The 13,866-nt window shown below is 35.4% G+C and overlaps 1 long non-coding RNA gene across 3 annotated transcripts; it reads left to right on the top strand.

Annotated features, from left to right (window-relative positions):
* Positions 1-33: 33 nt before the first annotated feature.
* LOC107856910 lies at positions 34-9,701 on the top strand. Of its 3 annotated transcripts, XR_007053657.1 has the most exons (6): positions 34-166; positions 911-964; positions 1,042-1,107; positions 7,213-7,275; positions 8,536-8,637; positions 9,325-9,701. It is a non-coding gene; the product is annotated as an uncharacterized LOC107856910 (long non-coding RNA). The 3 variants fall into 3 exon arrangements; XR_007053656.1 differs by lacking the exon at positions 7,213-7,275; XR_007053658.1 differs by lacking the exons at positions 1,042-1,107; positions 7,213-7,275.
* Positions 9,702-13,866: the final 4,165 nt, after the last annotated feature.

Consider the following 13,866-nt stretch of genomic DNA (forward strand, 5'->3'; position numbering starts at 1 on the left):
TGACTCTTTCTCTATTCTAGATGTAATAATCTGGTGAGTTTTTTTTTATTCCTTTTCCTGCAGATCTATAATTTTGAGTCACTGACTCATCTCATCTCTTAAAGTCTATAATTTTATCTCTACTATCTGAAATATTATTCGGAGTTCATGAAATTTCTAATCTAAGGTAATTTCTATTTTTTTGCTATGTCTTTTTATTTAAATTTTTAGTTGCATGTTTCTCATAAAGTTTAGTTTTAAGCATTAGGTTTGTTTTAACCATGATTTTAAGATCCAAAATGAAATCAGTGTATCCGAATTTATAAGTAGCTACATTAGCTAATTTTTTTTTTTTTTAAATTAAAGGGCTACATTAGCTAATTTTCTTTCTTTTTGACAGTCTTAAATTTCATGAGATTTCTCCTATATATCTAAGTATATGTATCTTTAGTTGCGGTGTTAAGTTTTATCAGATTTCTCATTTGTATCTAAGAATATGTATCTTCACTTACATCAATATATACTAATTTCTTCAACGAAATTGAAAATTACTTGTAATAGAAATGTTGACAAGTAATAACGATGGACTGCAAAAAGCTGAAAAATAAGGAACAACGATATCTGCATAGAAATATGCTACGCCATAATAGATATGTGCAAATGTCACCAAAAAGAAAACAATTACTTCTATCACAACAACAAGCTAGAAATCCAAATAAAAAAGGCATCGACTTATGCTACAGACAGATAATACAATGTCATTATTGGAAGCTGAGAGTCATGACAAAAATTTAAGTTTGAGCTCAATTTCCACCTTGTAATGAAGGTCGGGAACCTAAAATGTATTACTACTTTGGCATGTATACATATATCTTTGTATGTCTATTGATTTACTAGCATTTATGCAACTTTCTCTTCCAACACTTTGTAGGACATGCTTCTGTGACTACACAAATAACTGCCTGCGCCTCTATCTTCGGAGTAGGTAAGTCCAGGGAAATTGCATACTTGTAACTAATTTTATTCATTATCTTTATCTTACTATTAACTTCGAAATATTAGTATCAACATCACGTAGATGTGAAGTAACCGAAAAGTCTTCGACTCCACTGAATGCTTCAAATAAAGGTACACGTCTCTACGCTGTAACAATATGATAGTTGACTTAATTTGTTTGTATAGTTTATGATCTATAGATAACAAATGTTTAGAAAAAAATACACAGAATGGTAATCTATTTTTGAAAAGTTATGTGCACTTAAAAAAAATACCTGACTATAAATTTTGTGTAGGAAAAAGATTTCAATATGAATCACCTGATTTTATTTCGATAAGGGCTTGATTAAACTAACTTCCCCCCAAATGCCAGAGAAATTATGGAATCTATTTCAAGGCAACACTGAAGAAAGTTAACATTTTTGCATCTATAGTAGAACATATAATAATATGTTTCCATTCCCCTCTCTTGGAGTAATTTATGATAAAAACTTAAAAAAGAGCGATCACTGGATATATACATTTAGAGTCATGGGAAAGATATACCACTTTATTGAGAATTTAGTTCCTGCTGACAAAAGACCTACAAATTTATAATTATTTTTCTATGATAATGAAAATGATATAAAAAATCGAATTACTTTACTGAAAATTTAAGTGAATTAATTGTGACAAAGATGATGCATATAATGAAAGTTTTCCCATATATAGCACTTCACCGGGTGATTTTTGCCACATGAGTTACAACGAGGGTGTGACCTTAAGGGCCGAGTCATACTTCCTTGGGACTGAGTACCCTGCAACCTCGACCCATTGCTAGGCTGGGAATTATGGAACCTCTGATCGACTGGAGGTCTGGGCATCAGGGCGCTAGTTGAGGACCTAGCATTAATCCAAAATTTCTTCTTAGACCATTTCTTATCTCATTTGCCACCTTGATACTGAATGGCATGCTGATCAGTAGACTTAGCCATATTAGCCTGCCTTTATATTTTCTCTACCTCTGCCTTCCTCTTTTTCTTCTCTTTTATACTATTAGCCTGGAGATATTCATGTCCTTGTTCAGCATTACCTCCTTACATTCTAACACCAAATCATTTGAGAGATTGGATGCGAACTTTCTTATATAACCCCTTATGTTGCACACCAACTCTAGATCATAATGGGACAACTGGGTGAATTTCAAAGTATATTCTATGATGCTCATCTTCTCCCATTTCAGATTAACAAATTCCTCAGCCTTGGCCTCCCTCAATTCCTAGGGGAAAAAATAATCCAGGAAAGCTTCTGAAAACTCTCCCCACACAGCAGGTTCAACATCCTCACCTCTCAACTCTCCCCACTCATCGTACCACTGTTTAGCCAGGTCCTTTAGCTAATAAACTGCAAACTCTACCCCCTCAGTATCACTAGCATGAATTACTCTGAATATTTTCCCTATTTCATCTTTGAACCCTTGGGGGTCCTCCTAAACCTTGGTACCCATAAAAGTGGGTGGGTTCAACCTCATGAATGGGCCAACCTGAGTAATTTAAGAGGAACTAGGCACAAAAATCATATCTCCAGGTCGAAAGGTGTGAGAAGACACAAGCTGAGTAATTATATGGATGGATTGACAAAACTCAGCATTCGAGACTTCTCTTTGAGGAGACTGGGTACGGTTAACACTGGATTGAGGAGCCTGAGGTGGGCTAGTTTGGACTGGAGGAACCCCTGGATTAGCAGTGAACTCTAGGGTACGAGCTCTATAACTGGTCCACATACTATGAGTTAGGTGGAGTTCTTCATCATTTGTCCCAACAGGGATAGAGGCCCTGGCTGAGGTGATCTACTCATTAGATCTACGGGGAGGTATTATCTGAAACATAAAAGGTCAGGAGTTAGGAAACATTTAAACTCTGTAGCATGAACTAGAAAATGAAGAAAAGAGGAGCATTCCTAAATATCTCAGGGTGTGCGCTACACACCCATAAATAGGACTCTACTCGATACGGCTTTTTAGATACCCCAAGACCCTAAATCGTACTCTGATACCAAGCTTATAATGACCCAAACCGAGGCCCTAGATGCGATGGGCATTCCGAATCATGAAGGCCTGACAGACCCCTTAGCATGTGATCATAAGCATAATTCGTATGAAATAAAAATACAGAAGACAAACTAAAAACAAGAGGGTCCAATACTCTAACTTAATACATCATTACAACAATCCACAATAAAACCCAAATCCAATCTAAAAAAATCTACGAAGCCTCTACTAAACTGAACATACTAGTCTGTCTAAACTGGGACAAGGCCCTTGGCCGGACCATAAAACTAAAAAGGAAACAATATATAGGAAAGATGCCTTCCGAAGTAAGGGAGGCTCACCAACTCTGAATATCTAGAAATAATCTACTAGTTAGCTGGACCACAGAACTGTGCCTCAGAACTTGAAATATAGGGGGTCAACACTTGGAGAGTATTGGTATATAGAACAATCCAAAAATAACATATATTTCGTAAAATCATAACTGAGAGCATTTGTGAAAAACAATTGATCATAATATATATATATATATATATATATATATGTATGTATGTACGTATGTATATATGCATATATATAAACACATGGTCATAAAACAAAAGCTTCAAAACATCCTTATAAATTATAGACTCAACTCTTTTCGTTACTTCTGAGCTTGATGGTACACCCTATAATTTTGAATATCTACGGGCTATATAGGTCCGCTCTTGACTCCGTGGTCAAGCCCCCAATCCGAGTTTTCCGCAAAGATTGGAGTTTTCATAAGCTGGTATACCTCCCATATGAGTATATAGTAGAAATCCCCCCATGTGAGAGGTCTCGATTATCCTCCTATGTAGGTAACATGTCATGAATCCCACGTCGGCAAAACACGATTTTGGGCAACAAGTTATCTGAACTAGTGCTTTCTTTGGGTATCCATCTAACTCTCTTTTAAGCCCATTTTTAACCTTCTTGAAATCATACTTCATGCTTATGAAAAAGTTCATTCCTTATTCTATTAAGGGCATATCATAATAGGGTATCGTCATACCCAGACTTGCAAGTCATTCATATCGTACCACATCATATCCATAGCCCTTTTTTTATTTTAAAACATGTTAATGACCACCCAAAATATTTAAACGTTACTTGAGAGAGTTCTTATATCAAATATCATATGAAATTATGCAAAAGACTGTCTTTTCAATACATTAACATGTGGTGGTCAATTCTTACATAAAACATATGTGATTCTTCATTAAGAAATAATTACAGAATAATAATCACCTCTTTGAAAACATATAAAACAACCAGGCATAATAAGTAAAGAGGAATTTAAACTCAAGAATCATCCCCATTTATAAAACAGTCCAAACATTGCTTATACATAATCTCATGATAAAAAAGGGGCTTGTAATTCAAGCTCTCAAATCCATTTCACGATTCATAACATGTTAAGACCATAAATTTTATCACGAGGAAGAAAATTTCACAAGTCATGCTCATAAGTCACTTTTCGAACTCTAATCATATATGCACATGATTATGAATCAAGATTATCGAAAAACCCATGATAAATACGTACTTTCATCAAAATGGGTTCATGATGAATGCTCTTTAAATGATTTCCAAAACCCATTATATATACATAATTTTATATCTTAAAAATTTGTTACAAACATTAAACTTACGCCCATGAGAGTTAGGATAGTCCTATAAACCTTGATAATGATGAAAGCGTAGAGTAATTTGTCGGAGCTTAAAATCCTCAACCCTAAGTAGTTTCTCTTCTCTTTCTTAAGGAAAGATTATTTGGGGATTTTGAGAAGTGCAATAGCGTGTTTTAAGAACCTAATTTCACCTATAAAGGATTAGAAACAGTTATACGGTGTGAAAAGACCTCAACGCCCTTAAAATAAGTTAAATAGAACACTTTTTGACGCCCGAGAATGGCTTGACGCGTAAGGCCAAAGCAAACCACAGGGTTTGCGGCGCAAGGCCAAAGAAAACCACAGGGTTTGCGGTGCAAGGCCAAAGCAAACCACTAGGTTTGCTGCACAAGGCCAAAGAAAACCCATTCTAGTGGATTTTTGCGATTCCTCCACGGCATATACCCTTTTCGGTGGGTCCCCTTTGCGACGCCAACTCATTTTTAATACCTAAAACCCCCAATGCAACCCACAAAAACTAAACATGATTTACCATCGATATAGGGGTCCTATGGCTTATTTTAAAAGCATTATTTGAGCATTAAAAGTACGGGATGTTACAACCAACTAGTTGAGTTTAAGGCTTGATTTTATTACTAACCTAACATTAGTCTTAACATTTGTTAGGGATCTGTTTTAATCTTTTTTGGGGGATCTGTAAAATTGTAATGCCCCACATTTTTTAGCTAGAAATAAACCGTCATTCCTACGTGCTTAAGCTATAATTCCATGGTTTATATTTAAATTCATGTGTCATGATCCTTCTCCTATTGTATTAAGTGATTATGAGGTGAAAAGTGTTCTTAAAAATCACTAGGAGCAAAGATGAGCTTAGAGTCATTCATTCATCCGAAGTTTGATATTTGATTCTACAAGGGTCTACTTTGAACATGTATAACTTTCAATACACATATAATTTTTCAGATCAAGACACACCAAATTATATATAATTGAATTAGCTTTCCAAAGATATTAATTTTGCCAAAATACGATACCCGAGCAAAAAGTTATAGCCATTTTTGTGAAGAGCAGTAGGCCAAGGCGATATGCCCTCGACGCGCGCTCCATCGCCCCCAACTATTTCCCAGGTTCTGTTTTTGTGTTTTTAAGGGAAAAATGTCCTTTTACTTCACCTTAAACCACCCATAACATAGAATTTCAGCCTCAAGAAGCATCAATTACATCTTTTATTCAATTTTCTCTCTAAATCAAAACCCTAACTCCTCCCCCAAAGATCAAGAACTCATCCTAAGATCAAGAATTCCAAGAAATGGATCAAGATCCGGGTTTCATCTTTCAAATATTATAATCTAAGGTATTTGGGACTACTCTAAAAACTATGGGCATAAGTTTAAACGTTTAATCTAGATTAAAGATCCACAATTGTGTTTTATAATGAATTGTTCGCTATTGTTTTCAAAAAATATGCATCATGGGATTGTTTTGATGAAAAATATATGTTGTCTTGAACCACTTGTCATGGAAGTTGAACTATAACTATGCATATTTGATTTCGTATGTTTTGTAAAGTTTGAATGAGAGCATGAATGATCAAAACTCACTCTTTTATCATGATATGTCGATTTTGATTGTTATGGGTTGTTTAAAAACATGAACTTTCTAAATGAAAAACTAATGGATGAATGATTGTTAAATGATCATGGTTTGGTACTGTTTATGACATGGTGAGTATATGTTTTCACATGATAAATGTTCATTGTATCAAATTAACAACTTTCTTGGATTTTAAGAAATTACAAATATGGGATGACCACCTATTGATTCCGCAATTGGGAGGAGAATGTTTTGATGAAGATTTTGAATGAAAGATTTATTGCATAACTTTCTCTCATCTGATGTTTAAAATTTAGGGTGATCATTAATATGATAATAAGTGAAAAAGGGATACAAATTGATATGATGTGATTTGATTGACTTTCAAGTCAGGGTATGACGATACCCGGTGATTACATGCCCTTAAAAAGATAAGTATCGAATGTTTTGAAAGTATGAACATGTCTATTTTAAAGAACTAAAAGTTGGGCTTAAGAGAGCTAGTAGGTTACCCGAAGAAGGTGTTTGAGTGTAAGGGTTCATCGCTGGAAATTATAGCTGCCGATGCGGGTCATATGATATTGTATCCTACATGGGAGGATAATAAAATAACTAGGACATCTCACATGGGGGGATTCCTGTGGTGTGCTCACATGTGGGTATTACCAGCTCCAAATTCTAGCGGCTACTTGGATTGGAGGCTTGGCTGCCGAGTCAAGGGCGGGTTCTACATAGCCCGTGGAATTTCAAATTTGTAGGGTGTACCGACTAGCTCAGAAGAATAAAAAAGAGTTAGTCAAGATTTTCAAGAATTGATTTGAACTTTATTAAATATGCCCATGTATTTCTACTTATATTATGTTCACTGTTATCATGAAATGCTCTCATCTATTTTTGTATAAAACATGTTATTTTGAGTTGTTTCACATACCAATACATCTGTAGTTACCCCCTATATTTTAGGATCTGAGACACAGTCCTGGGGTCCCGTTCAACAGTAGATTCGTGTGTGAGAAGTTGCAGTTGGTGAGCTTCTCTATTCCGAAAGGCCTGGTCATTAAACTTTGTTATTTCTCTTGTTTTACGGTCTAACTAGGGCCTTGTCCCAGTCTTTAGACAGATGTTGACTTTCACAATGTTAGAGATTTCACAGACTGGTGTCAAATGTTTTGTTGAATGTTGTGAACTAAAGTTTCGTATTATTCCGCTGAACTAAGTGATTTGACCATGTTACCATCTTTATTACTTATTTCTGCATTTGTTAAAGCATATGAATGTTGTGTATGATTGCCAGACAGAAAGGTGCGTCCGGTCCTTCATGGTTCGGGATGCTCGTTAAGGCCAGGGCCTCGGTTCGGGTCGTGATAAAAATGCAGGAAACTTGTAGGGATGCAACACCCATTTTTTTTTTTTTTTTTTTTTTGACTATTGAGATGAGATGGGTCTAAATGAAGTGACATGGGTAGTGGTAATTCATATAGCCTTGTGCCGACTAGCTTGAGATTAAAGCTTAATTATTGTTGGTCCTTATTTCCTTGTGATTACTATTGTTTGCTGCTGCCAGCTTGTACCACTTGCACAGTAACCTGTAGTGGTGTCGAATGGGTGAGTTTGGCGGAATTCGAGGAGGGGTAGTCAAAATGGATTGAGTTGACCATCCCAAAGATTACTTTGGATGAAATGGTATCGGCTAAAATAGACTAAACAGTGGGTCATAACCTAACCGCCGGTCAAATTGGTACCACGTTTTGATTTTAATTTTTTTATTACCTAAGAAACACTTCTTTTTCATTATTATGACTTTATATATCTACCTCCCAGTGTAAAGGTAAGGTTTGTGTATACTCTAATCTCCCTTGAACCCACTTGAGGACTATACTAGGTATATTGTGGTTGTTGTCGACTTTATATAATATAATAAAAAGTCTTTTTAAAGCATTTTTGACAATGTTTCTCATGGGTCCGTTTGGGATACATATCAGTAGACATTTAGATGAACTGAATTGGACGAGTCATAATAGGCCGAGTCAATAAATAGGTAGGTCATTACCTCACCCATGCTTGGAGGGTTGTAGGAGTAATGTTTTTATTGCCTAATTTTGCCAATCCTAGTAATCGGTTTGCGTAGCTCAATGTTAATATAGGATTACGGATAATGACATAAAGTAATGCTTATTTTCCTAATTTGTTAATTCACTAAATGTAGCAGGGTTTCTAGTTTGTTTCTACTCATAAATGAATCTACAGTTTTTGAGTAACTGAAACCTTTTATTTCATGGGAATCAGGAATGACTCTCGCATTAGAGGACTTCCTTATTCGCGCCCGAGTATTAAAGCTGTACCGACATGCTCTAAGAATATCAAGGAAAGAACCTTCTCATGCTAGAGGTGAGGCATATCCTCCGAAAACGAGCTTATGTCCTGTTTCTTAATTCGTGTTGAATCTATTTCTGTACTTTTTATCAACTTACACTAACGAGATTGCAATGATGTTTGGCACATTTTGCTATCCAAATCTTTCCTGCTCTTTGGGCTCTTCTTTTGCAATCTCAATATAGAAAAGAGGAAGCTTGCGGTGTCTGTTAAATCTATGAGCCATTAAGTTTCTCCCGGTACTAGAGAGAAAGAATTACCTGATGAGAGTCCATCAATAAAATACTGAAATATGAATGTGATCTGTCACTACTTGTGAATCAAACTTGGGTCTTCCAAAAAAAAATTGTTCTCATCCTTTTGTCATTGCAACTCTGGCCTTTGCTAAGAAAGACTCAAGGCACTTTAAATAATGTTACTTCTTAATATTTCAAAAAAGAAGGGTAAGTACATTATTGCCGAAAAAAGTTGTACAGAAATTTATTGCATTTGCAGAAATGTTGCCATGAAGAATGAATCAAAAGTTGTTTTTATCCATATCAGTCATACTCTTCTAATTCTCAGCCATAGAGTGTTTTATTTTGTTCTTTATCCTTTAATTATTTTTGATTCTTTGAGCATGTTAATACTTTCTGGAAATTGTTCGTAAGTTTTCAAATATCTGTTTACTCAATGACTTCCATTGGACCTTTTTTCCTTCAGCTGATTTGAGGCAGATTATAAGACAAGAGATGGAGAATAATAGGAATTGCAATGACAAGCAAAGAATCCAGTTCTTGATTAGTGATGGATTGGAAAGAGTGAAATGTTTGGATGAGACGCTTGATATGCAAGGCCGTTGATATAAATATAATGTGTATTATGGTATAGATTACATCTTGCAGCGCTACCAGTGTAATCTCCTGTTCGATTAATCAGAGATGTGCTGCAAACATAGGCGGTTCATGCGCTTTAGCTATCTCTACATGGGTATATGCCATGTTTTCGCCTATCGGTGCTTATTTTTGTCCAACTTGCCTCCAATTATGCAATGGTCATGACTGATCCTCTTCTAAACATATGAGTTTGAATGTTCTCTTTCTCGTGGGTCACCAAAACATGAATTTTCACTGATAATGTACTGCTCCAACATTTAAAAGAACTAGAAAAGAAATTCTAAAATATGTACACTTCAAGGTTCAGAGAGGCTTAAATTTCTTGTGAAATTTACAGCAACAACACGCAATTCATCTTCTAACTCTAGAGAAGAAGAGTATTAGTTATGGAGAAGAATTAGAAGTAGAGTACTCATTGATAGAATGGGAAATAAATCTGTTATAACTGATTTATCCACTTGTCTTCAAGAGTATTTATAGACTTAGCCAATAGTTCTAGAATCATCTAGAAGCTTCCTATCTCACACTATCCTAGCTGACCATTAGTAGTAACTAACTAACTAGTGGGTTAGTTAGGTACTCTAATGTAACAGTGCATAGCTGAATTAAATAGTAACAATCAGTGTAACTAAACTATTACATTTAACTAATCTACATGTAACCAACTCTGCAACCAACTCTCAACACACCCCTCAAGCTGCAGGGTGCAATATATTGAGCACACCAAGCTTGTCAATAAGATAAGAAATGTTGCTCATGACTTAAACTTTTGGTTAGCATATCTGCTACTTGATGTTGCGAGGGCACATATACAGTCTTGATCAGGATAGCTTTGATCTTATTTCAAATGAAATGATAATCAATTTCAATATGCTTATTTCTCTCATGTAATATGGGATTTGCTGCCAGCTAAATAGCTGATTTACTATCAATTAGTACTGTGATAGGCTTATTAATAGCAACACCTAGATCAGTGAACAAGCCTTCTAGCCAAGTAAGTTAAGCTACTGCAGAGGCTATGCTTCTGTATTCAACTTTAGCTGAGCTTCCAGAAACTGTGTTGTTTCTTTGACATGCAGGAAACCAATAATTCATCAAGTTGTATCACATAACCAGTGATAGATCTTCTAGTGTCAGGGCATGCTGCCCAATCAGAATCACAGCAACAAATTGTTTGTGATGCCTTGAGGTTTCATCCATCTGCCCTGACCTACTGATCTCTTTAGATATCTCATAACTCTGTGTGCTGCTTCCAAGTGAGATTTTTTTACCATCTGCATAAACTGGCTTAATGTCTGCACTGCATAGCTAATATCAGGTCGAGTAATTATAGCATACATGAGCTTTCCAAATAATCTTTGATAAGCAGTAACATCATTCAGAACCGCATCATTTGTTACTCCAATAGCTTCATCAACCTCTATTGAGGTTAGCTTAGCATTAGATTCTAGTGGAGTATTTGCTGGTTTTGCACCCGTAAGACTAGTTTCTGAAATCAGCTCAAGAATGTACTTCCTTTAATTTAAAATAATTCCCTATCTAGACCTTAGAATCTCAATACCACGAAAGTACTTAAGCTCTCTCAAGTCTTTGAGCTTAAATTGTTGGTGTAATGCCTTCTTAGCTTCTGTAATCAAGGACTCATTATCTCCAGTGATGACCAAGTCATCAACATAGACTAAGATCATGACTGTGCCTATTGCCATCCTTAAAATGAACAATGAATAATCATATGCACTCTGAGTAAATCCATCTTGCAATAGGGATGAAGTAAGCTTGATATTCCATTGTTTGGAGGCTTGTTTGAGTCCATATAAGGATTTTAGTAACCTGCACACTTTATGTCTTTCCTTCTATTGAAAGCCTTTAGGTAACTTTATGTATACTTCATCATCTAGATATTCCTGTAAGAATGTCTTATACATATCCATTTGATATAAATACCATTCTTTTAATGCTGTTAGAGCAATAGTACACCTGACAATTACCATTTTTGCAACAGGTGAAAAAGTGTCATGATAGTCTAACCCATCCTGTTGGTTGTACCCTTTAGCTACTAATCTTGCTTTGAACTTTTCAACATCTCCATTATCCTTATACTTGATTTTATACACCCACTTTGATCCAATAACATTTTTACGTGGTGGCAAGTCTACTATTTCCTAGGTGTTGTTGTCCTCAAGATCTTGACTTCTAATTTCATAGCTTGAATCCATCTTTCATCTGCAACAGCTTGACTAAAAATATTTTGGCTCTACTAGAGCTGAGAAATTACCCACATAACATTGATAATTGGCTGTAGTGTTGGCATAAGATAAGTAGTTGGCAACAAGATACCTTGTACCCTTCTTCTTGTTCATTGTAATGTAGTCCTTCAACCAGATAGGTTCTCTAGTCACTCTTGGAGTTCTTTTAGGCATGTGTTGTCTAGTATCAACATCAATAACATGTGGTATAGACTCATGTGTTGGTTCTGCTTCATTATTATGATCAAGTTCTAAATGATCTTTAAGGTGGTACTTTTGTTCTGGAATCTCCATCATATATTTGGTCATCTGTAGATGTATAATATTCAACTATATCTGAGTCTATGTCATTACTGTATTCTTCATGGAGTTGCAAAAAATCTGATGGATCATTCCTTTCCTGCTTATTTACAAATGGAAACACATGCTCCTGAAACATAATATCTTGAGTGATAAATAACTTGTCAGTATTCAACTCCTTCAACAAATAACCTTTCTGTGAAGTTGAATATCCCATTAACACTGCAGGTTTTGATCTCTCAGAAATTTTTTCACCTCTAGGCAATACTAAAGCATAGCATAAGCACCCAACTACTCTCAAATGAACTAGAGAAGGAACCTTAGAGAATAACAATTCATAAAGTCTCTTACCACCGATAGAGGATGACAATAACCTATTCATCAAATATAGTGCATTCTAAATAAGTACTCCCCAAAATTTGATAGGTATATGAGATTGAAACCTGATAGCTCTAGTAATATTTAGGATTTGCCTATGTTTTCTTTCAACCACACCATTTTTTCGTGGTGCGTGAGGACAACTACTTTGATGCAGGATACCTAAAAACTGAAACAAGTATGAACATTTTGAGTTGAAAAACTCTTTCCCATTGTCTGATCTTATAACCTTAACAGTAGATCCAAACCATGTTTAATCATGAGTAGAAAGCCTTTAAGAGCCATGATGGCTTCAAACTTAAGTTGCAATAAAATGGACCCAGGTTTATCTGCTGTGATCATCCACAATAGTAAAAAAATAAAATTACTTGTCAAAATTATGAGTTTTATAATGTCCCCATAGATCTATGTGTACAATATCAAATGTAATAGACCTAGTTTCACTAATAGGGAATGTCAAACTGGCTTGTTTAGCTAATGGACAGACATGACAATTATTCAAGACCTCAATTCCCTTATTATGATTCAAAAGATCTAAAAATTTCAACACTTGAGCAGAGGGATGTCCAAACCTTTAATGCAATAAGCTAACATCTTTAAAAGTCAATCCTGTTATCAGTTTTGTTTGCATTGCTAATGAACCATTTATCCCACTTTCACCTTTATGTATGTACAAACCTACTCTTTCTCTACTAATCCCCTTCACCCTGCCAGTGTAAAGATCCTGAAAGACATAAAAATAACATAAAAGGATATAAAGCAGGAAAACTTCTTAGTGACTTTGGAAACAAACAATAGTTTGAGCTTGAAATTAGGCACAAACAACACACCTTTCACAACTGCATTACGAAATACTGTGGCTTCACCAGTATGTGAGATGTCAACTTCTGCACCATTAGGAAGGTTCACCTTGTCCATACCTGACCTAACTATCTTATTTGTGGACAACAAATCTTTATTTACAGCTATATGGTAAGTAGCATCAGAATCAACTATCCATTCTTATGACATAACATGAGATGAAAAGAAGGTGGCTATACATGACATGTTAGCCTGTTTTACATCTTGTGGATCTTTGTTCAGTATCTCGATGATCTGCTTATATTCTTTATCATTGAAGCTATGCCCTATGGCTACAACTGCATTGTTGATTTCCTTATTCTCTTCATGGCTGGTAGAAGCTTATTTTCTTGCATCAATAAAACCATGTAGTGGATGTTGAGAATTAACCTGACCTGCATTTTTTTCCATGTCCATTTGTTCTTCTATGTCCTTGATAATTGTAGCCCTTCGATCCTCTATTGTTATAGTTATGGTTCTTTCTTTGCTTCCAGTCAGTTTGGTAACCTATCATCTTATAGCATTTTTCTCTAGTGTGACCATTATAGTGATAGTAATCATATTTCCCCCTATAACCTCGACTTCCAAAACTTATATTTGGTCCT

Source organism: Capsicum annuum, chromosome 1, assembly GCF_002878395.1.
Source record: "Capsicum annuum cultivar UCD-10X-F1 chromosome 1, UCD10Xv1.1, whole genome shotgun sequence".
Lineage (NCBI taxonomy): Eukaryota > Viridiplantae > Streptophyta > Magnoliopsida > Solanales > Solanaceae > Capsicum > Capsicum annuum.